General features: G+C 46.2%; 1 protein-coding gene across 2 annotated transcripts in view; it reads right to left on the bottom strand.

Annotated features, from left to right (window-relative positions):
- The window catches only part of LOC144495281 (serine protease inhibitor Kazal-type 1-like), a 50879-nt gene that overhangs the window by 7865 nt on the left and 17540 nt on the right, over window positions 1-25474 (bottom strand). Inside the window, exon 1 of one of the 2 annotated variants that reach the window (XR_013498224.1) lies at window positions 19989-20104. The exons of the other annotated variant lie outside the window; for it this stretch is intronic. The gene's annotated coding sequence lies outside the window, so the exon portion shown is untranslated. Of the gene's footprint in view, window positions 1-19988; window positions 20105-25474 lie in introns of those variants that run through there. 2 annotated transcript variants of the gene reach the window in all.

The raw sequence follows: 25474 nt of genomic DNA, 5'->3' as shown, positions 1-25474 counted from the left end.
CATAAACATTGTTCTGAAAAGGACAGGAAGCACAGGTGTTCTAGAATTGATAGTGAAATGTGAATAACAAGCAGTCCAGAATGGAGAGTGAAACAGAGGTATTGGCTTAAGATGCATGCACCACCAGAGGGAGTAACAGAAGATTAAAGGCATCCATCGCTTGAACAGCACATGCAGTTCTGTTTCTGAATGTTTCTTACTGTTCATAGAAATCATAGAATCCCTACAGTGCAGGAAGAGGCCATTCGGCCCATCGAGTCTGCACCGACCACAACCCCACCCAGGCCCTACCCCCATATCCCTACACATTTACCCGCTAATCCCTCTAACCTACACATCTCAGGACACTAAGGGGCAATTTTAGCATGGCCAATCAACCTAACCCGCACATCTTTGGACTGTGGGAGGAAACCGGAGCACCCGGAGGAAACCCACGCAGACACGAGGAGAATGTGCAAACTCCACACAGACAGTGACCCAAGCCGGGAATCGAACCCAGGTCCCTGGAGCTGTGAAGCAGCAGTGCTAACCACTGTGCTACTGTGCCGCCCGTTCTTTAATGTTTCCTTTCCAAAACCTTTCCAAAACCTTTACCATGGCAATGAGGCTGGTAAAATTATAAAACAATACTTTCAGCTCCTTCTGGGAGGTCAACTTTGTGGAGACTGCATTTTATATTAGGGATTTGGTGAACATGTCGAGCCCAATGATGGCAATCTAGGTTAGTGAGTGGGCCACAAGATTGAAGTCAGGCTTGTTCACCATGAATAAGGTTAAATGCATTTAATACACACTGAATATTTCATATTGAATTATAGAAAATGCTTGATCATTAATTAAAAGAACTATGATCAACTTCAAATAGTAAAACAAAATAAATATTGGCACTTTGGACACAGAGGGAGTACACGGCTCTCACAGTCAATGTGTGCAACCAGCATGCACCTCACCTCACTTACGTGCGGATCCCTTCAGTCAGACAAGTAGGAAAAAAAAACTACACGGACGGAAATCAGCAGAATTTGGCGACACTGAGCGTGGGCAACAATCAACAAAATGTCTCCAGGGCCGCACTCTGAACCCAGATGGGCTTCATGAGGCCCGGGGGCTGGAGGCTGCCCACTTCTACGATAGTCTGTTGTTAGACTCACACAGCTCCAGCTCAGGGTTAGCAACACAGAGGCCTGCACAGAGTACACACAGAATCATAGAAATCATAGAAACCCTACAGTACAGAAAGAGGCCATTCGGCCCATCGAGTCTGCACCGACCACAATCCCACCCAGGCCCTACCCCCATATCCCAACATATTTTACCCGCTAATCCCTCTAATCTACACATCCCAGGACACTAAGGGGCAATTTTAGCACGGCCAATCAACCTAACCCGCACATCTTTGGACTGTGGGAGGAAACCGGAGCACCCGGAGGAAAGCCACGTAGATACGAGGAGAATGTGCAAACTCCACACACTGATCTCACAAAAATTACCATTCAAACTCCAAAAAAATATATTTTGGATCCGAACAGAAAAGTTTCCTTTGACTGGAGTGCAATCCTGGATCCTTGATTAAACACCATCACTGCACCGCTGATCAAGGTGGTGTTTTAGATGCCGAATCTATCACTTTTTGATGAGCACTCTGAACCATCACCTGTTTTCCCACAGTGGCAGAAGTGACCATGACATTTTGAAGGTGCAATGGCAGGTTTTGCAAGCATAGATGTCAAGAGGAAGACTTTACTTCTCTATTATGGAGGTGGGAAATTGGAAGATATTTTTGACTCACTTACATTCAGGCAAAATGACTCTGGTTCAGTTAAAAATGCACTTTCATACCCAAGATAAACAACCTACGAAACAAAGGTTTAAAGTTTATTTATTAGAGTCACAAGTAGACTTAATGCAATGAAGTTACTGTGAAAATCCCCTTGTTGCCACACTCTGGTGCCTGTTCGGATACACTGAGGGAGAATTCAGCATGGCCAATGCACCTAACCAGCACATCTTTTGGACTGTGGGAGGAAACCGGAGTACCCAGAGGAAACCCATACAGACACAGGGAAAACATGCAGACTCCACACAGACTGTGACCCAAGCCGAGAATTGAACCCAGATCCTTGGAGCTGTGAGGCAGCAGTGCTAACCATTGTGCCACCGAGCCACCAATGAGACAAAAGCTACAGAAGTTGATGCTGCCAACAGTAAATTGCCACACTCCAACTCCAACTCCTGTGAACACTGTTGGTCCCTCATGTGTCAGGAGACCACCTGAAAAGCAGCAACAGCAGTCTCACAAATACAATTATGGATTGTCCAAATTGGCAGTGCTTGCCACACCACAACAGAAAGTCCAGTTGCTGGCAAAGAGTGTAAAGCTTGTGGAAAACTCAACTTTGCTCCTGCTTACCACTCATCAGCAACCTCACCTAGTGAGACCAATGCCAACATAAGGGTTCCACATACATGCACCACAGTGAAAGGGTGAGAATACGCAGTAATGTCGAGGTGAACGGCCCACAATATACTTTTTGTGCCCTCTTTTGGACACAGTAACCAGCCACATGTGACTGTGAGCCACACTGGCTGCTTGGAAGTTGATAGAATCACAGAAAGAGGTCACTTGACCAGCTGGAAATGAGGCACTCAGCCTAATCCCACTCTCCAGCACCTGGTCTGGAACTCTGCAGGGAGTGGCATAGCAGGTACATCCCCAGACACCTTTCCATTCAGCTGAGGGTTTCTGCCTCTGCTGCCCTTTCAGGCAATAAGTTCCAGATCTCTACCATCCTCTGGGTGAATCCTCTAATCTTTCTACCAATCTAAAGCAGAATCATACCTACTCTCTCTCCATAGATGCTGCCAGACCTGTTGAACTTTTACCATTTTTCACCATTTTCTGATTTTAATTTAAAGCTATGCTCCAAAGTCACTGATCTCTCCGCTAAAGTAAACAAGCCCTTCCTATCCACCCTATTCAGGCTCTTCACAATTTTGTACAAAAGTCCTTCACTTTTTCTACACCTCACAACATTTTTCTATTGTGAATTTCTTTATCTTGTTTGACCTCCCCAAATACATAATCTCACGCTTTTCCAGGTTGGATTCCATTTGTCATTTTCCTGCCCATCTGACCAGTACATTAATACCTTCCTGCAGGTTACTGCTATTTTGTGTTGTCTGCATACCCCCTACATTAATGTTGAAATCATTAATATATATCACAAAAAACAGGAGACCTAGTGCTGATGCTGCAGAACCCCACTCGAAACAGCTTTCCATCTCAAACAAGACCCGTCAAAAATTACCTTCTGTTTCCTGCAACTGAACCAATTTTGTATCCATATGTATATACATATTTATTTGTATAGATGCTCTCGTAGAAACAGGTACATCAGTCAATGTCATGGGAGACATGTTGTTCAGGACTGTCTCACTTTCGGAAACCAGTCAATCTCATTTAGACGCCACAACAAATTCTGAATTCTATATTATATCGAGAGAAAACGACAGGCTTCTCAATTTCCATATAGTGACAGATTGTTCAATAGTTGTATTCTCATGCAGTTCCTATGCAGACTAGCCACACTCTTGAGTTGTATGCTGACTGCTTCACTGCTATCAGCAAACTGAAAAGTGTTACATGCAAGCTGCACGTAGACCCTAATGTGCTCCCATGTGCTGGGGGGTAGGTGGTAGTCATGATGTGGAGATGCCGGCGTTGGACTGGGGTAAACACAGTAAGAAGTTTAACAACAGTTACATTGTACATTGCAAGTTACATTGCAAGAACAACAGGTACATTGGGGAAACTATGCAGACGCTGCGACAACGGATGAATGAACACCGCTCGACAATCACCAGGCAAGACTGTTCTCTTCCTGTTGGGGAGCACTTCAGCGGTCACGGGCATTCGGCCTCCGATATTCAGGTAAGCGTTCTCCAAGGCGGCCTTCGCGACACACGACGGCGCAGAGTCGCTGAGCAGAAACTGATAGCCAAGTTCCGCACACACGAGGACGGCCTCAACCGGGATATTGGGTTCATGTCACACTATTTGTAACCCCCACAGTTGCCTGGACCTGCAGAGTTTCACTGGCTGTCTTGTCTGGAGACAATACACATCTTTTTAGCCTGTCTTGATGCTCTCTCCACTCACATTGTTTTGTTTCTTAAAGACTTGATTAGTTGTAAGTATTCGCATTCCAACCATTATTCATGTAAATTGAGTTTGTGTCTTTATATGCTCTGTTTGTGAACAGAATTCCCACTCACCTGAAGAAGGGGCTTGGAGCTCCGAAAGCTTGTGTGACTTTTGCTACCAAATAAACCTGTTGGACTTTAACCTGGTGTTGTTAAACTTCTTACTGGGGGGTAGGTACAGGGGAGATGTTAGGGGTAAGTTTTTCACACAGAGGGTGGTGGGCAAGTGGAATCGGCTGCCGTCAGTGGTGGTGGAGGCGAACTCAATCGGGCCTTTTAGGAGACTCCTGGATGAGTACATGGAGCTTAATAGGATGGAGGGTTATAGGTAGGTCTAGAAGGTAGGGATGTGTTCGGCACAACTTGTGGGCCGAAGGGCCTGTTTGTGCTGTAGTTTTTCTATGTTCTATGTACACATCACCATAGTCAAATACTATTTCATGTCAGAAAAGATACAGAGAAGGACCTTAGTGCTCACTTGACCTTGACATAGTTTGAGAAAGTTGTGGCTGAGCATACCCTGGCGTCTCACCCATACAAGTCATCAAGAAACCCAAGGGCAAGAACAAGATTCGAATCTGCGTTGAAATGCAATGACCAAACAAAATCGTACAACAAGAAAGACATGATGCTGTCAACTAATATCATACAGATAGTGAATGATGCTAAACACTTTGCTAAGCCTGATCTCAATGCAGGCTATCATCAAATCCAACTTGCAGAGAATCAAGCTTTATTACAGTGTTCTCCACTCACGTTGGACTTTTTCGACGCCAGAGGCTCAACTTTGGTGTCAACCCAGCTGAGGTACTTCAGTACATGGTTCAGTCTGTACGGCAAGAACGTGAAGGCATGCTGAATATTAGTGATGACATTCTCATCTATGGTTGCTATGAAAATCAATTTGCGACATGTCAACATGCATGTTTACAACATCTTAGAGAACGCAACCTCGTCTTGAACAAAGATACGTTCACATTCAATGAAAGCCAAATTTAATTCTTCAATCATGGGTTCAACAGTGAAAGAGTATCACCTGATCCACAGAAAGTTAAAGCTGCTGCAAACACTACAGATCTAACAACCGTATTGGAAGTCCACAGGATGCTCGGGTTCAACTCAGACTGTAGTTGCTTCATTCCTGACTTTGCTACATTGACTGTGCCCCACCGCTATCTCCACCATGCAATCTGACAAAGGAGGCCATCAAGTGAGAGTGGGCTAAATTGCCAAACTGGCTGTAAACGCAATCAAACAACAGTTGTCAACAAGTTGCACAAATGGCTACCCGGACTCTGAGAAAACCAGCCAGTTAGCTGTGAATGCAAGTTCAGTTTAGCTGCAGTTCACATGCAGAAAGAGAAGGCAGGTGCTTCTCAAACACTGCTATAGCAAGTTGGTCGCTAACACCCATAGAGCAATGTTATTTGGAGGCAAAGAGAGAAACACACTCAATCACATGGGACAGCACCAGGGACCCGGGTTCGATTCCCAGCTTGGGTCACTGTCTGTGTGGAGTTTGCACATTCTCCCCATGTCTGCGTGGGTTTTCACCGGGTGCTCCAGTTTCCTCCCACAGTCCAAACACGTGCGGGTTAGGTGGATTGCCCATGCTAAATTGCCCCTTAGTGTCAGGAGGACTAACTAGGGTAAATGCATAGGGTTACGGGGATAGAGCCTGGGTGGGATTGTGGTTGGAGCAGACTCGATGGGCCGAATGGCCTCCTTCTATACTGTAGGATTCTATGATTCTATCTGACACTTATCTCCACTTGTGTGGAAGTGGTTTTGAAGTAATAAGTTATCATAGACCATTAGTAAGCTTGTTGGACAATCCACATACCACCTACTCAAATAAAGAGTTCATTATGCAAAGTCTAGAGTGTGAATTCCATGTCAAAAATCAGCTGCTATCTTTCATGACATCCTTCACTGACAGTCAGTCCCACTAGTGGTGAAGAAAAGGTTGCTGAACAGCATCTTAACTACATAAGCCTAAGTGCAATGCTGCAATTGCTAAAACTAGCTGACATTAAAGCAAAACAAAATGAGTGTTGCAGCAATGTTTGACAGTTATGCAATCATGAAACTGGAAAGATGTGATAGAGAGAGCGCTTACAAACAAAATCACATATACAATACAAAGTCATCACAATGTTCACAGTTACAGTCACATCTGAGCTTGTGTTTTGTGGCATTTTTACTGTTATTCTACAATCATTCTCTCAATGTATTGTTCATAAATTACATGAAAGTTACCAGGAGGCACGGTGGCACAGTGGTTAGCACTGCTGTCTCACAGCACCAGGGATCTGAGTTCGATTCCGGGCTTGGGTCACTGTCTGTGGGTTTCCTCCGGGTGCTCCGGTTTACTCCCACAGTTCAAAGATGTGCAGTTTAGGTAGACTGGCCATGCTAAATTGTCCCTTAGTGTCAGGGGGATTAGCAAGCTAAAATGCATGGGGTTATGGGGATAGGGCCTGGGTGGAATTGTGGTCGGTGCAGACTTGATGGGTTGAATGGCCTCCTTTGGCACTGTAGGGATTCCATGATAATCAAACAATGCTTTTGGGAAAAGTTATGAATCCCAGGAATTGAATGCATGGAAGAGCACAAAATCAGTGTTTACCAGGTCAAGCAACCATAATGTCAAACCTTCATGATCGTATCAACATATCTAAGCTACCTACAGGACCATGAATTGAAGTTAGTGGTGATTTCCCAGACTTTCACACTGATCAGCTGCTTGTTGTCACTGACCATTACAGTAGCTTTGAGTTGTAGAAAGAGTCGTGTCTATTTCAGTGAAAGCATTCATTCCAAAGTTGACCAGATTTTTGCTTTGTTTAGAGCCCTGCAAACAATGGAGAGTGACAGGGGCTCCCATTCCGCAGTGATGAGTTGAGCAAATTTGTGAAACAGCTGGATATCACTCAGTGAAAAATCACACCCCACTTGGCCAAGGGTGGATGGAAAAGCCGAGAGGTTGATGCATAGCCTGAATAAAGTAGTCAGCTGAGAGCTAGTCACGGAAGCAAGAGTTGTATTGCTCCCTTCACAGTTACAGAGCAATTCCCTTGATTTAATTTGATTTATTATTGTCACACGTATTAGCATACAGTGAAAAGTATTGCTTCTTGCACGCTATACAGACAAAACATACCGTTCATAGAGAAGGAAAGGAGAGAGTGCAGAATGCAGTGTTACAGTCAGAGCTAGGGTGTAGAGAAAGATCAACTTAATACGAGGTAGGTCCATTCAAAAGTCTGACGGCAGCAGGGAAGAAGCTGCTCTTGAGTTGGTTGGTATGTGACCTCAGACTTTTGTACTTTTTTCCCGATGGAAGAAGGTGAAAGACAGGATGTCCGGGGTGCGTGGGGTCCTTAATTATGCTGGCTGCTTTGCCGAGGCAGCAGGAAGTGCAGACAGAGTCAATGGATGAGAGGCTGGTTTGCATGATAGATTGGGCTACATTCACGACCTTTTGTAGTTCCTTGCGGTCTTGGGCAGAGCAGGATGCATACCAAGATGCAATACAACCAGAAAGAATGCTTTCTATGGTGCATCTGTAAAAGTGGGTGAGAGTTGTAGCTGACATGGTGTTGGTGGGCTTTCTTAACTATAGTGTAGGCATGGGAGACTAGGACAGGTTGTTGGTGATCTGGACACCTAAAAACTTGAAACTCTTGACCATTTCTACTTCATCCCCGTTGATGTAGACAGGGGCATGTTCTCCACTACACTTCCTGAAGTCGATGACTATCTCCTTCGTTTTGTTGACATTGAAGGAGGGATTATTGTCACCGCACCAGTTCACCAGATTCTCTATCTCATTCCTGTTCTCTGTCTCACCATTGTTTGAGATCCGACCCCCTACAGTGGTGTCATCAGCAAACTTGAAAATCGAATTGGAGGGGAATTTGGCCCCTCAGTCACAGGTGTACAAGGAGTGTAGCAGGGGGCTGAGGACACAGCCTTGTGGGGCACCGGTGTTGAGGATGATCGTTCCTCACACAAAGCCTCCAGCTATACTCACCTTTGCACACACTGTACATATGTGCTTCCTGTGCTACCCTGCAAAGCAAATGATCAACACAAACATGATGGCGATTGAGGACAGAAGCAAATGCATGAAATTCAGAAAGGCAGGAGGGAAGGTGTTCTCGAGATTCGATGGCTGGGAGTGGTCTACATCACAGGAAATACATCATTCTTCAAAGCAGTCAGTGGGATTCAGCCACTGGAATCTCAGATGAAGAACATCAGTTAAGTGAGACTACACCTGATTTCAGATGTCAGTACCATGCTCGTGAGAGGAAACTTCCTCCTTACTCAAGCGATTATGTTACAAAGTTCAAGTTCAAGCTTCAAGTTTTTAGGTGTCTAGATCACCAACAACCTGTCCTGGTCCCTCCATACCGGCACGGTGGCACAGTGGTTAGCACCGCTGCCCCACAGTGCCAGGGACCTAAGTTCGATTCCCGGCTCGGGTCACTGTCTGTGTGGAGTTTGCACATTCTCCCTGTGTCTGCGTGGGTTTCCTCCGGGTGCTCCGGTTTCCTCCAACACCCCAAAGATATGCGGGTCAGGTGCATTGGCCATGATACATTGCCCCTTAGTGTCAGGGGGACTAGCTGGGGTAAATGCATGGGGTTATGGTGGTTGGAACTGGGTGGGTTTGTGGTCAGTGCAGACTCAATTGGTGAATGCCCTCCTTCTGCACTGTGGGGATTCTATGAAAGTAAACTATTCTCAGATGTGGAAAAATCTTTCATTTCCTTGTCCAGGACTGAATGAATTTTAAGTTAGTGTAGGTTTATATCTGTGACAGTGTTACTTGTGAATGTGACATTAAGTTTAAGTTTATTATTTATATTTTTTACATTTTTGAAAACAAACCATTGAAACACAACATGCCTCTCATTTACCAAGTAGGATATAGTGACTGGGTTTCTCCTGTTTGCGCTCTATTCCAGCCAGCAGGAATACCGGAATGTTAGTAGCGCCTGTCAGGTGGGATTCACCCACCTTTATGATTATAACATTGGAAACATTAAACACACGGGCCAGCCCTGCTTTACAGAGATCGGGACACCCTTTCTTAAAAGGCATTGCAATCTCAGCGCTGAGAGACAGGTCCTCCTCCGCATGGCTACCCCCACTGACAAGGGGAGAACCCCCAACCCCTCAGCACAGAGGGGCATCCTCCCCACCACCACTGAAAGAACAGGTCACCCATCCACCCCCCACACTAGGTTAGGTGCATTGACACGAACAGGCGCCGGGCGACTAGGGGAATTTCACAGTAACTGCATTGCAGTGTTAATGTAAGCCTTACTTGTGACTAATAAATAAACTCTACTTTACTTTACTACACAGGCATGAGGATGACCCGACAGCCCCTTACCCAGCCAGAGGCCTCAACCCCACCCCCCGCCAAGAGAGACATTTTAAAGTGGGGCCCCTGAGGGGACCCCAACCTTGCACTGCCCACTGGCATCCTGGCAGTGACACATCGACCTGGCATCTTGGACTCCAAGACGAGGGTAGGGAGGAAAGTGCTGTGCTTATGTGCCCCTCTACCACTGCCAGAAGGGCACATAAAATCTAAATCACAGTTTAAAAAATGCATTCTAAAACATAAATGCTTTAAATTGGAAGGTGAAATATATGCTTCCTACCTCCATTCCTCTGTCCATGTTTGCAACTGTAATGATCAAAATGGTGGAAAGAGAAAGAGTTACTGCACTGGTTAATAACATCACGCAAACACAACACGTTTCCATTCTTTAGCTGTATCTGAACAATGATATGATAAAATATTCCAAACAACGTATTTAATCTGACTTTCACTTTTACACTTGAATAACAATTAACTTTAACCCAACATTTTGTTATTTTTTCTTGTTTACTGTCTGGCTTGGCGGCAGCTTCATCTCTTTGTTATTCTCTGAACAACTGCTTTCATATAGAGAGAGCAGCGAGTGGATTGAATCCCCATTTCCCCTTCATTCCCCAGGGTGAAAGCCTCATCCTGTGGCTTCAACGCCGCTTGATGCCCAGAGTGAGGAATCATGAGTGACCATGTGCCTTCTGACCCCCATGCTCCCGACTACCAACGCCAACTAGATATGGTGCCTGACTGAACAACTTTCAGCCAATGCTGTGTTTTTACTTGGAAAGCAATTTTAATAACACATCTCTTTTCATGAAGACCTGGATTATGCAATTGATGGCAATCTACCATTGGCCATTGATATCCACACCACTGAGGTAATTGTAATATTATTTTCAAAGTGATTGAGTTTGAAAATAGAAATCTATAAACACACAGGGCAATATCTCGATGGACCCATGGATTGGCAATATGATATATCTGACAATCACATTGTAACATCTCCACTCTGCCCTACCTCAGCTCATCTGCTGCTGGAACCCTCATCCATGACCTGGTTACTTCTAGACTGAATGACTTGGATTCACTTCCTTCACCTTCTGATATCACCCAAACTTTACTCCTATCCTACTCCACACCAGACCCTTTATATTCATTACCGTCTGAACGTTGGTCTACATTGGCTCCTGCTTAATCGGTGTTTCAGTTTAACATTCTCATGTTGAAACGCCCCTGTCTCCTCACTCATTCCTATCTCTGCATTCACCTCCAGCTAAACAACATAACAAAAATTCTGTGTTCCTCCAATGCTGGACTCCCACACACCACCCATCCTCTTTTTCCCACAAATGGTGCTGTGCGTCAGATATCTAGATATAAAGTTCTGGAATTGACAACCTAAACCTTTCCATTACTCTCTCATTTCCACTCTTAGTACCTATCTCTTTTGATCAAGATTATAATCATTCTCCTAATATTTCCTTCTTTTGCTCGATGTGGATATTTGTTTGATTAGGCTTCTGTGAAGCTCCTTGGGATATTTTTCTATGATAAAAATGCTGTAAAAAGGCAAATTATTATTGTTCTATGATCTGAAACTGACTTTCTCCATTGGAAACGAGTTCATTATCCAGACTCATTGGACTGGGGGCAAATACAAGTTTACTGACAATATTGGATGCACAAAAATGTGACAGTGATTTACATTGTGGGTATTTTATTGGCTGAAAAGCCTGCCTTTAAAGTCAACGAAGGTTCAGTGTTTTGAAAGGTGATCCTATGGGGGCGATTTTACCATCGCGTGGTGCCCGCTTTCGGGTGCAACACGGTGGTAAAGTGGGCCGTAAAGCGCTGAGCGGATATCTGACGTGGTCAGCTTCTCACCGGAAATGGACGAGAGGCAGGTTAATATATTTAAATCTATTGGAATGATGATTTGCATCTGAGGTAAAGTAAAACTAAAGTTTATTCATTAGGCTTACATTAACACTGCAATGAAGTTACTGTGAAATTCCCCTAGTTGCCTCACTCCGGTGCCTGCTCGGGTCAATGCACCTAACCAGCACGTCTTTCAGACTGTGGGAGGAAACTGGAGCACCCGGAAGAAACCCACACAGACACGGGGAGAACGTGCAAACTCCGCACAAACAGTGACCCAAGCCGGGAATCGAACCCGGGTCCCTGGCACTGTGAGGCAGCAGTGCTAACCACTGTGCCACCATGCAGCATCGGCTCAGCAAGCCCGGCGCTCAATTGTTCAGGCTCAGCACCCCCATCATGACCTCTCGGGGAAAGGTTCTCGCCGGCGAGGAATGGACATGCTCTCCATGTACAGAGAACAGTCGACTTGACATCACTGGTGGAACTGGAAACCATTGAGGCCCTTTGGGGAGGCCGGGGGAGGGGGGGGTGCCCCTTGGGCAGTGACAGACTGGCACCTGGGCAATGCCCACTGGGCAGTGAAAGGGGGTGGGGCAAACAGAGGGAGGGGCCAATGGGGTGGGGCCAGTGGGGGTGGGGCTTTTGGGGGTGAGGCCTACAAGGAAAGGCTAATGGAAAGCTAATGGAGAAGGACTAATGGGGGCTAATGGGAGAGGGGCTAATGGTGGGAGGGTCTAATAATGGGAGGGGTTAATGGTGGGAGGGGGCCCGCTGCCACTCGCAGGAATTTGTGTGGGGGAGGGAGGGAGAGGGGACCCTCTGCCATTCTGCAGGGATCGGTGGGGGGGGGGGAGATGGAGGGAGAGGGGGCCTGCTGCCACTCTGCCGTGATCGATGCGGGGAGGATGGCAGGCCTGTGATCAGTGGGGGAGGGGGGTCCACGATCAGTCTGGGCGGTGGGGATCAGCGGGGGCTGTGATTGTGGGGGGGTGGGGGGAGGTGCTGCTTCAGGCCGCCTGCAGTAGCAGGGGCCTGACAGCTCTCTCTTTGTCTGCCCCTGCCACTCCTAATGTGCATGTGCAGCATTGGAGGTCTACACACACGCAATACCTCCCTCTGCAGGCTTTTGGGTGCGCTAAACCCCACCCACCGGCTTTTGCAGCAAGTATCTAACATGCTCAAAATTTTGCATGCAGAGTGCGTATTGGGGGGGGACTAAAAACGGGCCTAAAAGTTGGATCTGAAACTCTCCCAGTTTCAAGTCCACCCCGCACTTTGAATAAAAATGGTAAAATCGCCTCCTATATCTAAGATTGAGAGGAAGATTAAACTTTGGAGTAGGATTCAAAATGTCCCAAAGCAACTCACAACTTATGAAGAATTTTTGAAGTGCAGTCACTGGGCCCGATTTTACCAAAAACGGGTGCGAAATCGCGATAAAGTCGGGTGTCGGGCCTTTAACGCGATCTGCACCAGAATCCAAGCAGATCGCGGCTTTACCGACACCCGATTGGGCGGCCCGACGATTTAAATGCATTTGCATGCATTTAAATCGACTTAATGAACCGTGCGCCCAACCCTACCGCCAAATCCCACTTTACCGTCTTCTGGCCCATTCCGCATCCGCGCTTTTAGCGACCTGCAGAATAAAAGTCCGAAGCGGATTTCTATTCTGCAGAGGAACCTCCGAAGCCCTCTCTGCCCTTGTGAAGTCACCATCCTCCTCGACCATACTTCGCAGACCCCCCCCGCTAACCACCCCGGCAGACCCCCCCCCCGGATCAGACCCCCCTGGAAGGCAGGCCCCCCTCAGCAGACCCCCCCCCCATTTTCATCTGAACATTGCACAGAATTAGAGGAATTCCCTTTTGGAAGATAATGTCAAAATTATAATCTCAGGAACTAAAAACCTGACAGTCAAATATTTGGGAAAATATTTCAAAATATGGATGGGGGGACATATATTTTGAAATATTTTCCCAAATATTTGACTGTCAGGTTTTTAGTTCCTGCGATTATAATTTTGACATTATCTTCCAAAGGGGATTCCTCTAATTCTGTGCAATGTTCAGATGAAAACAAGATTTAGTAATCTCCTTGAATCTTATTTCCAACCAAGTTCCACCACGGGAACAATTCTTCCAAGTTCACCACATGACTCTGAACATTTGAGCATCAACAATCCAGTTACAGACCACAAATGTATTATACAGGTCACTAATTGCTCACTAGATCACTGTAGTTTAATTACCTTTTCCATAGATAATTAGGCAGCACAAAGAAGATGCTACATTATTTTCAGTTTGCAAGATTCTCCCAAGTCCATCCTCTCTGCTCCCTCTGCTGTTTTTCCCTTTCGCGCCCGGGCGTGCTGCCTCGGATTTTTTTGTGAACTGCGCATGCGCAGTTCAGAGCTCCGATTGGTCCGGCAGCGCTAAGCCCCGCCCACAGCACGGATCGGACCGGAGCCGGCAAAAAGCGTCTGGGCACGCTGCAAAGAGGATTCTGGGCTCGGATCTGTATTACGCCCGGATCCGGCCCTTAGAGACTGAATGGTAAAACTCCCCCCACTGTTGTAATCTTGAAGATGCAGCAGCCAATTTGCGCATACCAACATTCCACAAATTGCAGTGAAATATCAGTCCAGGGTGGCACAGGGGGTAGCACTGCTGCCTCACAGTGCGAGGGACCTGGGTTCAATTCCAGCCTTGGGTCACTGTCTGTGTGGAGTTTGCACATTCTCCTCGTGTCTGCGTGGGTTTCCTCCGGGTGCTCCAGTTTCCTCCCACAGTCCAAAGATGTGTGGGTTAGGTTGATTGGCCATGGTAAATGTTTGCGGTAATGGGCATAGAACAAGGGGGTGGGCATGGGTAAGATGCTGAGTTGGTGCGGATTCAATGGGCCAAATGGCCTTCTTCTGCACCAGATTCTATGATAACTTGTTTTTAGATATTGATTGCTGAATAAATATTGGCCAAGATTTCTCCCTGCATCAAATAGCACCATAGTCTCTTGCACCTACTTGAGAGGGAAGATGGGGTCTTGGTTTAATGTCTCATCTAAAAGAAAGCCCTTAGCAACCCCTCAGTATTCTACCGAATCACCAGCCAAGACTATGTGGTCAAATCTCTGGACTGGGATTTCAACCCAAAACTTTATGAGTATAGTAATTTCTATCTTTTATAAAACACTCAAATTATAGTTCATTCAATCTGCGAACTACAAGAGAACTAACTGACTGACAGGTGGCATAGTTGTGTTGTCGCTGGGCTGATAATCCAGAGAACCAGGATAATGTTCTGAGGGCCTGGATTCGAATCCCACCACGGTAGGATTAAAATAAAAATCTGGAATTAAAAATCTAACCTGAAAACATTGTGGATTCTTGTAAAAATCCATTTGGTTCACTGATGTCCTTTAGGGAGGGAAATCTGCTGTCCGTTCCTGGTCTAGCCTACATGTGACACCAGACCTACAGCAATGTGGTTGACACTTATTTGCCCTCTGAAATGGCCCAGCATTCAGTTTACGGGCAGTTAGGGATGGCAACAAATGCTGTGATCTGGAGATGCCGGCGTTGGACTGGGGTAAACACAGTAAGAAGTCTCACAACACCAGGTTAAAGTCCAACAGGTTTATTTGGTAGCACAGGCCACTAGCTTTTGGAGCACTGCCCCTTCATCAGGTAAGTGGGATTTCAGTTCACAAACAGGGCATATAAAGACACAAACTCAATTTAGAGAATAATGGTTGGAATGCGAGTCTTTACAGGTAATCAAGTCTTAAAGGTACAGACAATGTGAGTGGAAAGAGCGTTAAGCACAGGTTAAAGAGATGTGTATTGTCTCCAGCCGGGACAGTTAGTGAGATTTTGCAAGCCCAGGCAAGTCGTGGGGGTTACAGATAGTGTGACATGAACCCAAGATCCCGGTTGAGGCCATCCTCACGTGTGCGGAACTTGGCTATCAGTCTCTGCTCAGCGACTCTGCGCCGTCATGTGTCATGAAGCCGCCTTGGAGAACACTTACCCGAAGATCAGAGGCCGAATGCCCGTGACTGCTGAAGTGCTCCCCAACAGGAAGAGAACACTGCTGCCTGGTGATTGTCAAGCAGTGTTCATTCATCCGTTGTCATAGCGTCTGCATGGTCTCCCCAATGTACCATGCCTCGGGACATCCTTTCCTGTAGCGTATCAGGGAGACAACGTTGGCCGAGTTGCAAGAGTAGGTACCGTGTACCTGGTGGATGGTGTTCTCATGTGAGATGATGGCATCCGTGTTGATGATCCGGCACGTCTTGCAGAGGTTGCTGTGGCAGGGTTGTGTGGTGTCGTGGTCACTGTTCTCCTGAAGGCTGGGTAGTTTGCTGCGGACAATGGTCTGTTTGAGGTTGTGTGGTTGTTTGAAGGCAAGAAGTGGGGGTGTGGGGATGGCCTTGGTGAGATGTTCGTCTTCATCAATGACATGCTGAAGGCTCCGGAGAAGATGTCGTAGCTTCTCCGCTCCGGGGAAGTACTGGACGATGAAGGGTACTCTGTACGCCATGTCCCGTGTTTGTCTTCTGAAGAGGTCGGTGCGGTTTTTCGCTGTGGCGCGTCGGAACTGTCGATCGATGAGTCAAGGGGCATCTTTCAGCGTCTGCAGGTGTCTGTTGTGATCCTCCTCATCCGAGCAGATCCTGTGTATACGGAGGGCTTGTCCGTAGGGGATGGCTTCTTTAACGTGTTTAGGGTGGAAGCTGGAGAAGTGGAGCATCGTGAGGTTATCCGTGGGCTTGCGGTACAGTGAAGTGCTGAGGTGACCGTCCTTAATGGAGATGCGTGTGTCCAAGAATGCAACCGATTCCGGAGAGTAGTCCATGGTGAGTCTGATGGTGGGATGGAACTTGTTGACGTCATCATATAGTTGTTTCAGTGATTGTTCACCACGAGTCCAAAGCAAGAAAATGTCATCGATGTATCTAGTGTATAGCATCGGTTGAAGGTCCTGTGCGGTGAAGAGGTCTTGTTCGAACCTGTGCATGAAGATGTTGGCATATTGAGGTGCGAATTTGGTTCCCATGGCTGTTCCGTGTGTCTAGATGAAGAATTGGTTTTTGAAGGTGAAGACATTGTGGTCCAGGATGAAGTGGATGAGTTGTAAAATTGCATCTGGAGATTGGCAGTTGTCGGCGTTGAGTACTGAGACAGTTGCAGCGATGCTATCGTCGTGGGGGATGCTGGTGTAGAGTGCCAAGATATCCATTGCGACGAGGAGTGCTCCTGGTTCAACTGCTCCATGTGTGCTGAGTTTCTGTAGGAAGGCCATAGTGTCGCGACAGAAGCTGGGGGTTCTTTGTACAATGGGTTTCAGGATGCCCTCAACGTAGCCGGAGAGGTTCTCGCACAGGGTCCCATTGCCCGATACGATGGGACTGCCGGGTGTGTTTGCCTTGTGTATCTTCGGGAGGCAGTAGAGATCTCCAACGCGGGGAGTACTTGGGATGAGAGCACGGAGGGTTTATTTTGTAAATTGAGTTTGTGTCTTTATATGCACTGTTTGTGAACTGAAATCCCACTCACCTGACGAAGGGGCAGCGCTCCAAAAGCTTGTGTGGCTTTTGCTACCAAATAAACCTGTTGGACTTTAACCTGGTGTTGTGAGACTCCTTACTGTGAACAAATGCTGTCCCAGCCAGTGATGCTCACATTCCATGAAAGTATAGAAAAAGCTCAAAAGGCCGTTACACTTAATATTAAAATGCTTACAGAAAACAATGGCAGATTTCATAGGTTGAAAGAAAGAAGAGGAATTGAAATAATTTAAAATAATATCAGAAAGCAGCTGCCTTGTCAGCAAAATCAACTCTCCACTGATATTTAGCATCAGAGTGTACAAATATTTTCCAGCAAGTAAACATTTCACCAATATCGAGCTCAAATGTGTTACTAACTGTGGTCACACAAGCACCAAAACTGACTGGCTCTTGTAGCTATCTCCTCTTCTAATGATCGGGTGGCCTTCTCTCTTTCTCTCTCTCTCTCTCTTTCTCCTTGACATTTCCTTTCACCGAATTGTGGGAACTACTTTGACTGCAGTACAGGTCTCCGAAGGGTTCAACCTTTTATATCTTTTTACAAGGGAGGTGGCATTCATTTCCTATCCATTCCACCCAATGAAGCTTCTTTTCAATCACAAACACCCAGTTATTTTCTGTAGCCATTGTTTAAATCATAATCTGCATCCGCCCAGAAAGTTGTTCATTTTTCTTTTGCTTTCTCCAGTAATTTTCTGTGACATTAAGCCCATACAGTCAATATAAATGTGTTTATACTGTTCTGTAACACAGGGCTTCATCCTATCTCAATTCACTCCATAACTCTAACATTAATGCTTCTCACTGGGCTGTATCAACTTGGTTGTTTCTCTTGACAGCGCTTGTTTTGCTCTCTCAGCTTGGAAAGTTCAGCAAATTTAATTTTTTTAAAGACTCGCAAATAATAGTGATTGCCCAACCTTTGAACTGTGACCTTACTGTGTCCTGTGCAGTGCGTGGTGAGTGTTCTATCATTCAGTATTGCTGATCATCAGAGAGGAAAAGAGCTAAAAGCTACAGGAAAAAAACATTGAAAATAACAGCGTAGAAATCAGTGAGCACAAAAACGGAGGGTGAAATGTAAATAAAAAGGAGAAACAATGGAGTAAAAGTGAATCAAAGTTACAAAGAGGAAAAGCAAAGGTAGGAGAAAGAACACAATTTAGGAAAACGTAAAATAAACTGCCTGACATCCTGCTAACTTGATGTAAAAGTAAAGATAAGAGAACAGGGTTAATGATTAATAACACAAAACTGCAAGGGGTTTATTTCTAAGGCTTCTAAATTTAGGCCGATATTGGTGCTCGAGTTTTATTTCAGTGGAGACAGAATCATAGAATCCCTACAGTGCAGAAGGAGGCCATTTGGCCCATCGAGTCTGCAGTGACTACAATCCCACCCAGGCCCTATCCCCACAACCCAATGCATTTACCCTAGCTAGTCCCCCTGACACTAGGGGGCATTTTAGTGTGGCCAATCCACCTAACCCGCACATCTTTGGACTGTGGAAGGAAACCCACACAGACACGGGGAGAATGTACAAAGTCCACACAGACGGTGCCCTAAGCCGGGAATCGAATCTGGGTCACTGGTGCTGTGAGGCAGCAGTGCTAACCACTGTGCCGCCCGAATCATTCATGAACTTGCTACTGTTGAGTGAGGAAGGCTGGGTGATTAAGGGCCTGGGGCAGGTGGCAGGGGCAATCGGTGGCTGGCAGCGGGTAGCAGTGGTTGGGTGAGGGGCAATATTTGTCTGGGGGTGGGGGGGAGTTGACCACATTTGTGTAAAGCATCTCAATTCTAGATTCAGTTAAGTATCAGGGCCTTCCTGCTGATTAGTGCCACGTTGTATTAAGTTCAGAGTGTTATGAGCAATGTGCTGGCGAAAGAAGTATTGAACATATTGAAGATATGTATTGAAGAAGTATTGAACTGGAAATTTGGGCAAAGAAATGCCAGATGGAGTTCAATCCAGATAAATGCGAAGTGATGCATTTTGGTAGAACTAACGTAGGGGGGAGCTATACGATAAATGGCAGAACCATAAAGGGTGTAGATACGCAGAGGGACCTGGGTGTGCAAGTCCACAGATCCTTGAAGGTGACATCACAGCTGGAGAAGGTGGTGAAGAAGGCATATGGCACGCTTGCCTTTATGGGACGGGGCATAGAGTATAAAAGTTTGGGGTCTGATGTTGCGGTTGAACGTTGGTTCGGCCGCATCTGGAATACTGCATCCAGTTCTGGTCGCCACATTACCAGAAGGACGTGGAGGCTTTAGAGAGAGTGCAGAGGAGGTTTACCAGGATGTTGCCTGGTATGGAGGGGCTTAGTTATGAGGAGAGATTGGGTAAACTGGGGTTGTTCTCACTGGAAAGACGGAGGATGAGGGGTGACCTAATGGAGGTGTATAAAATTATGAAAGGCATAGATGGGGTGAACGGTGGGAAGCTTTTTCCCAGGTCGGTGGTGACGTTCACAAGGGGTCATAGGTTCAAGGTGAGGGGGGGTAGGTTTAACACGGTTATCAGAAGGATGTATTTTACACAGAGGGTGGTGGGGGCCTGGAATGCGCTGCCAGGCAAGGTGGTGGAGGCAGACACACTGGGAACGTTTAAGACTTATCTAGACAGCCATATGAACGGAGTGGGAATGGAGGGATACAAAAGAATGGTCTGGTTTGGACCAGGGAGCGGCGTGGGCTTGGAGGGCCGAAGGGTCTGTTCCTGTGCTGTATTATTCTTTGTTCTTTGTTTGTTGTAACATGGGCCCTACAACCAGAACAGTTAATCCCTCATTGACACTTCCAGTCTTAAGCGATTGCTGATCAGATGATATAAGGCACCAACTGAATGTGTTGACTCCAGTTTTTATTAAACTCAAAATGATAATAAATAAATACGAGAGTGAGAAGCAAAGTCTTAAGAGGAACTTACCCACTGTCGAGAATAAGAGCAGCGAAAGAAGAGCAAAAGCTGAGGATAGTTTCATTCTCGTGCAGTGGAAGCGTTGGGTCAGTAACTGTGCAGTCACCCACTTGTACTAACACTTGTCTCAGAGAATGGAGCTGGTTTATATATAAAGGGAGGGCTGTTCACTGACTCACTGAGCAATGTGAAATGTACAGCTTTATGTTTACACAAAATGACTGTGTGATTCTGAGCAGAAATGAGTCACTGATACAGGTAAACATCAAATTTACAAGGACACAATCGGTAGAGGGTCACACAGAGTGTTTACCCTTTCACTGGAGTAAAGGGTGAACTGTTTATCTCATCTCATCCCACTCCCCTCCAAAGCTGAAAGAAACAAAATAACGACAGTCGGAAATGCCCATGTTTATAAAGTTTTGATGAAGCACTTACATCTCCCTCTGATTTGTCTTTATAAATATTGAAGCTAAAACGTTCACCATGATGCAGAGGGTCTTATCCAAAATTATGCCAAATCCAGAAGTCCCTCCCCCAAACCTAATCCACTCCTACCGCTGCGGGTTGGGGAAAGGGTGGGGTTCTCACACTTTAGACATGTGTGTTCATGTTCATGGGGACAGCAGCAACAAATAAAACTGCAGCTGCCTTCTGTCAGATGATATTTTTATTAACAGGAAGAGTCCCACGAGCAATGCACCCCTGCCCGGGGTTTTGTGGAAGTGTGAGTGACGTCAATGGGAATTCCCATTGACAGCAACAGGACCAGAGAATCCCACCGCCAGCAAACAATGCACCATCTCCTGCCGGCAGGAAACACGCAACTGGGAAGCCGGAGAATCTCATCCAGGCAGAGTATAGGTGGGAATGTGGGCATTTAAGATGGTGATGAGGTGCAGCAAGCGTGGGGCTTGGATGGGAGCTGGAGTGTGAGGAGCTTAGCAGCTACTGGGGGGAATATGGCGATTGTGGGAGGGGAACTGGTGCCTGCTGATGGCAGAGGCCAAGGTGGCTGAGCGAGTGAAAGGGTTGGAGGTGCAAGGGATGTGCAAAATGTCCCAGTGGGAGACTGGAGGTGGTTGACTTACTCTGGCTGAGTGAAGAAGATCATTCATCTTCTTCCAGCACTGCTACCCCATCCTCTTCTGGAGTGCGCTTGCACTGACCAGGGCTGCCACTGTATCCCAGGCGGGGGTGGTGACCCTGCTGGAAGGCTGTGTCCTGGAGCAGGAGTAGAGTGTGTCCCGCCTCTGCTCCACTCCATCCAGCATCCTGGTGAGGGCCCCCTTCGAAAAGCACAGTGTGGGTTTCTTGGCTGCCATTCCCTGCAGTCACCGTGGAACAAGTGCTGGAGAGCCGTTTATATGGAGCTCCCCATTGCGTGCAGCAGTTCAGTTGTTGCAGGGTGGGAGAATCAGAGGGAACACACCACTGGAACAGTATGAAACTTGTGAGCATGGAAATTTTCACAAATGAGGCTTAAGATTCGATCAAAACACGTCATTGCCATGGGCGGGAAACACTCCAATTTTCACACTGGAACAAACACGCTGCCATTTTTTTGGTGAGATTTTGCCCAGAGTGATTGGATTACGTGTAGAATGGTAGTGCTCTGAATAATGACTGTTGACAATATCCATGTCTGACATATCATGAATTAATAGTGTGGTTGTGGTTATGAGAGACCATGTTGCCGGATGGTTGCCGATGGTGGCACAGTACTCAGTGAGGATTTGGACAATGTGTCCCCACATGCATCAAGACTTGAACAATGCCCTTTTTAAATAAAAATAGTAACAGCCCCTCCACGCAACCTCCCCACCACTGAACTACCCCCTCCCACACAACAGAACTGCCCCACCCCAAACATAGAACTGCCCCCTCCTTATCACAGAACTACCCCCACCCCACCACAGAACTGCCCCTCCCATCACAGAACTGCCCCTCCCATCACAGAACTGCCCCTCCCATCACAGAACTTCCCCCTCCCCACAACAGAACTGTCCCCACCCCATCACAGTCCTGTCCCTTCCCCACCACAGAACTGCCCCCTCCCCAACCACAGAACTGCCCCCTCCCCAACCACAGAACTGCCCCCTCCCCCACCACAGAACTGCCTCCTCCCCATCCACAGAACTCCCCATACCCCGCAGACACAAACCCCCCACCCCCTATTCACCCTCTCCATGTAACATCCCCCCACTCCACCATGGAATGCATCCCCTACTCTCCCTCCCTCCATTCAGCCTGCACGTTTTGAACCCTGTCTGCTGATTTTGACTATCCAGTTGCCATGGATGGAGATTGTAAAAATATCTCAAACCAGCGCTGATGTCCCCAGAAGAACAGATAAATATTCTATCTACTGCTTTAAACCACCTCAAGTCTGAAAGCAGTGGGGTGAAAGCAACAAACCAGCAAGTTCAGTCTGAAGCCAAATCAAAGTCACCAACCTTCAAGAGTTGTACATCACTTTAATTTTACTGGACCCTAAGTTACATAATTCATCCTCCCCTCTCTGTAATCTATTCGCTTGTGTGAACTTTGAATTTGTGTAAGTATACGTGAAAGGCAGAGCATATCCTTTGCTTAGACTGGGTTAAGTACAATTAAAAATCTCTTTTAAAAAAAAACTCAAGATAACCTGTCTATGTTTTTATGGACATAGCCCATAAAGAGTTAATCTCTCAGTATTGGCAAGTGCGTCCATTATTAAAAAACTGTTGTGGTCAAATGAGGAAAAGGAAGAGAGGGGAGCTATCCAACCCCTCCTCACCTGACTGTAACAAACTACTTTCTGAACCTGCTCTGTTATTTCAACAGTTTATACAAATATATTCCACATTCTTATTCTCCCTTTATGTTTTATTGCCGCGCCTCATTCTTTCTATCAATATGTATCACTTCACATTAGATTTCATCTGCCATCTGTCCACCCGTTCAACCAGCCTATATCCTCTTGAAGGTCATCACTATTTCCTCACAGTTCACAATGCTACCAAGTTTTGTGACATCCACAAATTTTGAAATTGTCCCCTACACACCCAAGTCAAGATCGAGAAGAGCATTTAGGATGCAACAGGCTCACATCTCTGTCTCTTACTATATCCAATCCAGATAGTGAGTGTGGTAGGAAACAACAGAGTTTGAACACATTGAGCACAAATGAAACCATTTGAAAATAGCATTCAAATAAATTCTCAGATTAGCATCTGTTGAAGTCCTCGCCAAAGAGAGTTAAGCAAAGCAAAATGAATGGCTTTGAAAGAAATGAGAAGGAAGAACAAGAGAGGCTTAAAGACCCAGAAGAGATAAATCTCTCGGGGTAAACAACATTTATCTTAGTAAGCTGAGAGTCTTTAGTCGGGAGCTTTGTGAGGCTTTGATACTCAAATCCGGGAGTCATTAGACTCTGGAAGATGCCAATAGACTGAAACCAGGCTAATGTGGTTTTCTTATTTTGAAAGTGGTGATGTAAGCAATACAGACCCAATTGCCCCTTCTATAACTTGGGTTATTGCAAGAATTGATGAATTCCCCAGACCTCAGAAAAAAATAGGATTTAGCTTTATAAGTCTTCTTGTTTTGTTGAGTTTATGATTAAATTCTTTTACCAGTTCTGCTCCTTTAAAGAAACAGTGGGGCACATTTAAGATTGGGGTTTTGGTGGTACTGGGGCAACCCATCGTATCCTATTTAATTGTTAAGAGTTTTACCTCAATTCCATGCACATGATTGGAATTAATTATCAAAATCGACAACTGGTTAGTTAACAGCTGTCCGTATGAATTCAGGAGGAGAAATCCTGCTGATTTCCCTACATCAGCAGGGCGGCACGGTAGCACAGTGGTTAGCACTGCTGCTTCACAGCTCCAGGGATCTGGGTTCGATTCCTGGCTTGGGTCACTGTCTGTGTGGAGTTTGCACATTCTCCTCGTGTTTGCGTGGGTTTCCTCCGGGTGCTCCGGTTTCCTCCCACAGTCCAAAGATGTGCGGGTTAGGTTGATTGGCCATGCTAAAAATTGCCCTTAGTGTCCTGAGATGCGTAGGTTGGAGAAATTGGGTGGGGGGATGTGGGAGTGGGGCCTGGGTGGGATTGTGGTCGGTGCAGACTCAATGGGCCGAATGGCCTCTTTCTGTGCTGTAAGGTTTCTATGATTCTATGATCTCATAAAGTGCCATCTTAACATCTCAACTATGCTATATAAGTTTATTTATTAATGCCACAAGTGGGCTTACATTAACACAGCAATGAAGTTACTGTGAAAATCCCCTAGTCGTCACACTCTGGCGCCTGTTCGGGTACACTGAGGGAGAATTTAGCATGGCCAGTGCACCTAACCACTACATCTTTCGGAATGTGGGAGGAAACCGGAGCACCCAGAGGAAATCCACACACACACCAGGAGAACATGCAGTCTCTGCACTGACAGTGACCCAAGCCATGAATTGAACCCAGGTCACTGGCGCTGTGAGGCAGCAGTGCTAACCACTGTGCCACCCTGTGCCACTGGACCTCCCTGTGCCACCATGCTGCATAAGTGTTATGCAATGATGTACCTGGACTGTTGAAAAGCATTTGGGGAAGTTCCCCATGAAATGCTAATAGTTAAACCCGTGTTGTGGTGATTCAAGATAATTTGTTAAAGTAGGTAAGGAATTGGCTGAAGAGTAGAAATGAATGATAACTTGTTGAAGGAGTTATGTTGGGATGGAGTGAAGTACTCAGCGGAATTGTCAAGGTTCAATGTTGGGATCACTTCCGTTGCCAGCTTACATCATTGAGTTGGATTCAGAAACTCAATGCAAATTAATGACATTTGGAAATGATACCAATCTTGGAGGAAAAAGACAACAGTTCAACATCTCTTCCAAAACATGGCTCCTCTGACAATGTACTCTTAACAGGACTGCCAACCTAGAACCATAGACAAGTTATGGTGTAGAACGAGGCCATTCAGCCCAACCTGTCTGCGCCAGCCAAAAAAGAGAAAAAGAAACTAGCCACTCATTGAATCCCATTTTCCAGCATCTGCTGAGATTATGTCCTCAGCTCTCTGGTGTGGGGCTTATAGCCACAATTTCCTAACCCAACTACAAAAAAGCCACCAATGAACCAAGTTGACACCTCAGAAAGTAAATCGAGAATATTACACCAAGGAGTGAGAGGAGACCAGAGAGGCATAGCTATGTAGTAAAATCAAAATGTAATAACCATACAAAGATCACACCAGAATAGAGCAGCTTAAGAATTGGGGGGGGGGTGGGGGGGGGGGATTAGCTCAGTTGGCTGGATGGCTGGTTAGTGATGCAGAGTGAGACCAACACCATGGGCTTGATTCCCATGCCGGCTGAGGTTATACATAAAGGCTTGCTTTCTCAACGCTGTTCCTTGCCTGAGGTGCAGTGATCCTCAGGTTGAATCACCACCAGTCAGCTCTCCCCCTCTAAGAGGAGAGCGGCATATAGTCATCTGGGGCAGTGGTGACTTT

The sequence above is a fragment of the Mustelus asterias genome, chromosome 6 (assembly GCF_964213995.1).
Source record: "Mustelus asterias chromosome 6, sMusAst1.hap1.1, whole genome shotgun sequence".
Taxonomy (NCBI): Eukaryota; Metazoa; Chordata; class Chondrichthyes; order Carcharhiniformes; family Triakidae; genus Mustelus; species Mustelus asterias.
This window is presented reverse-complemented; position numbering and strand designations above follow the sequence as displayed.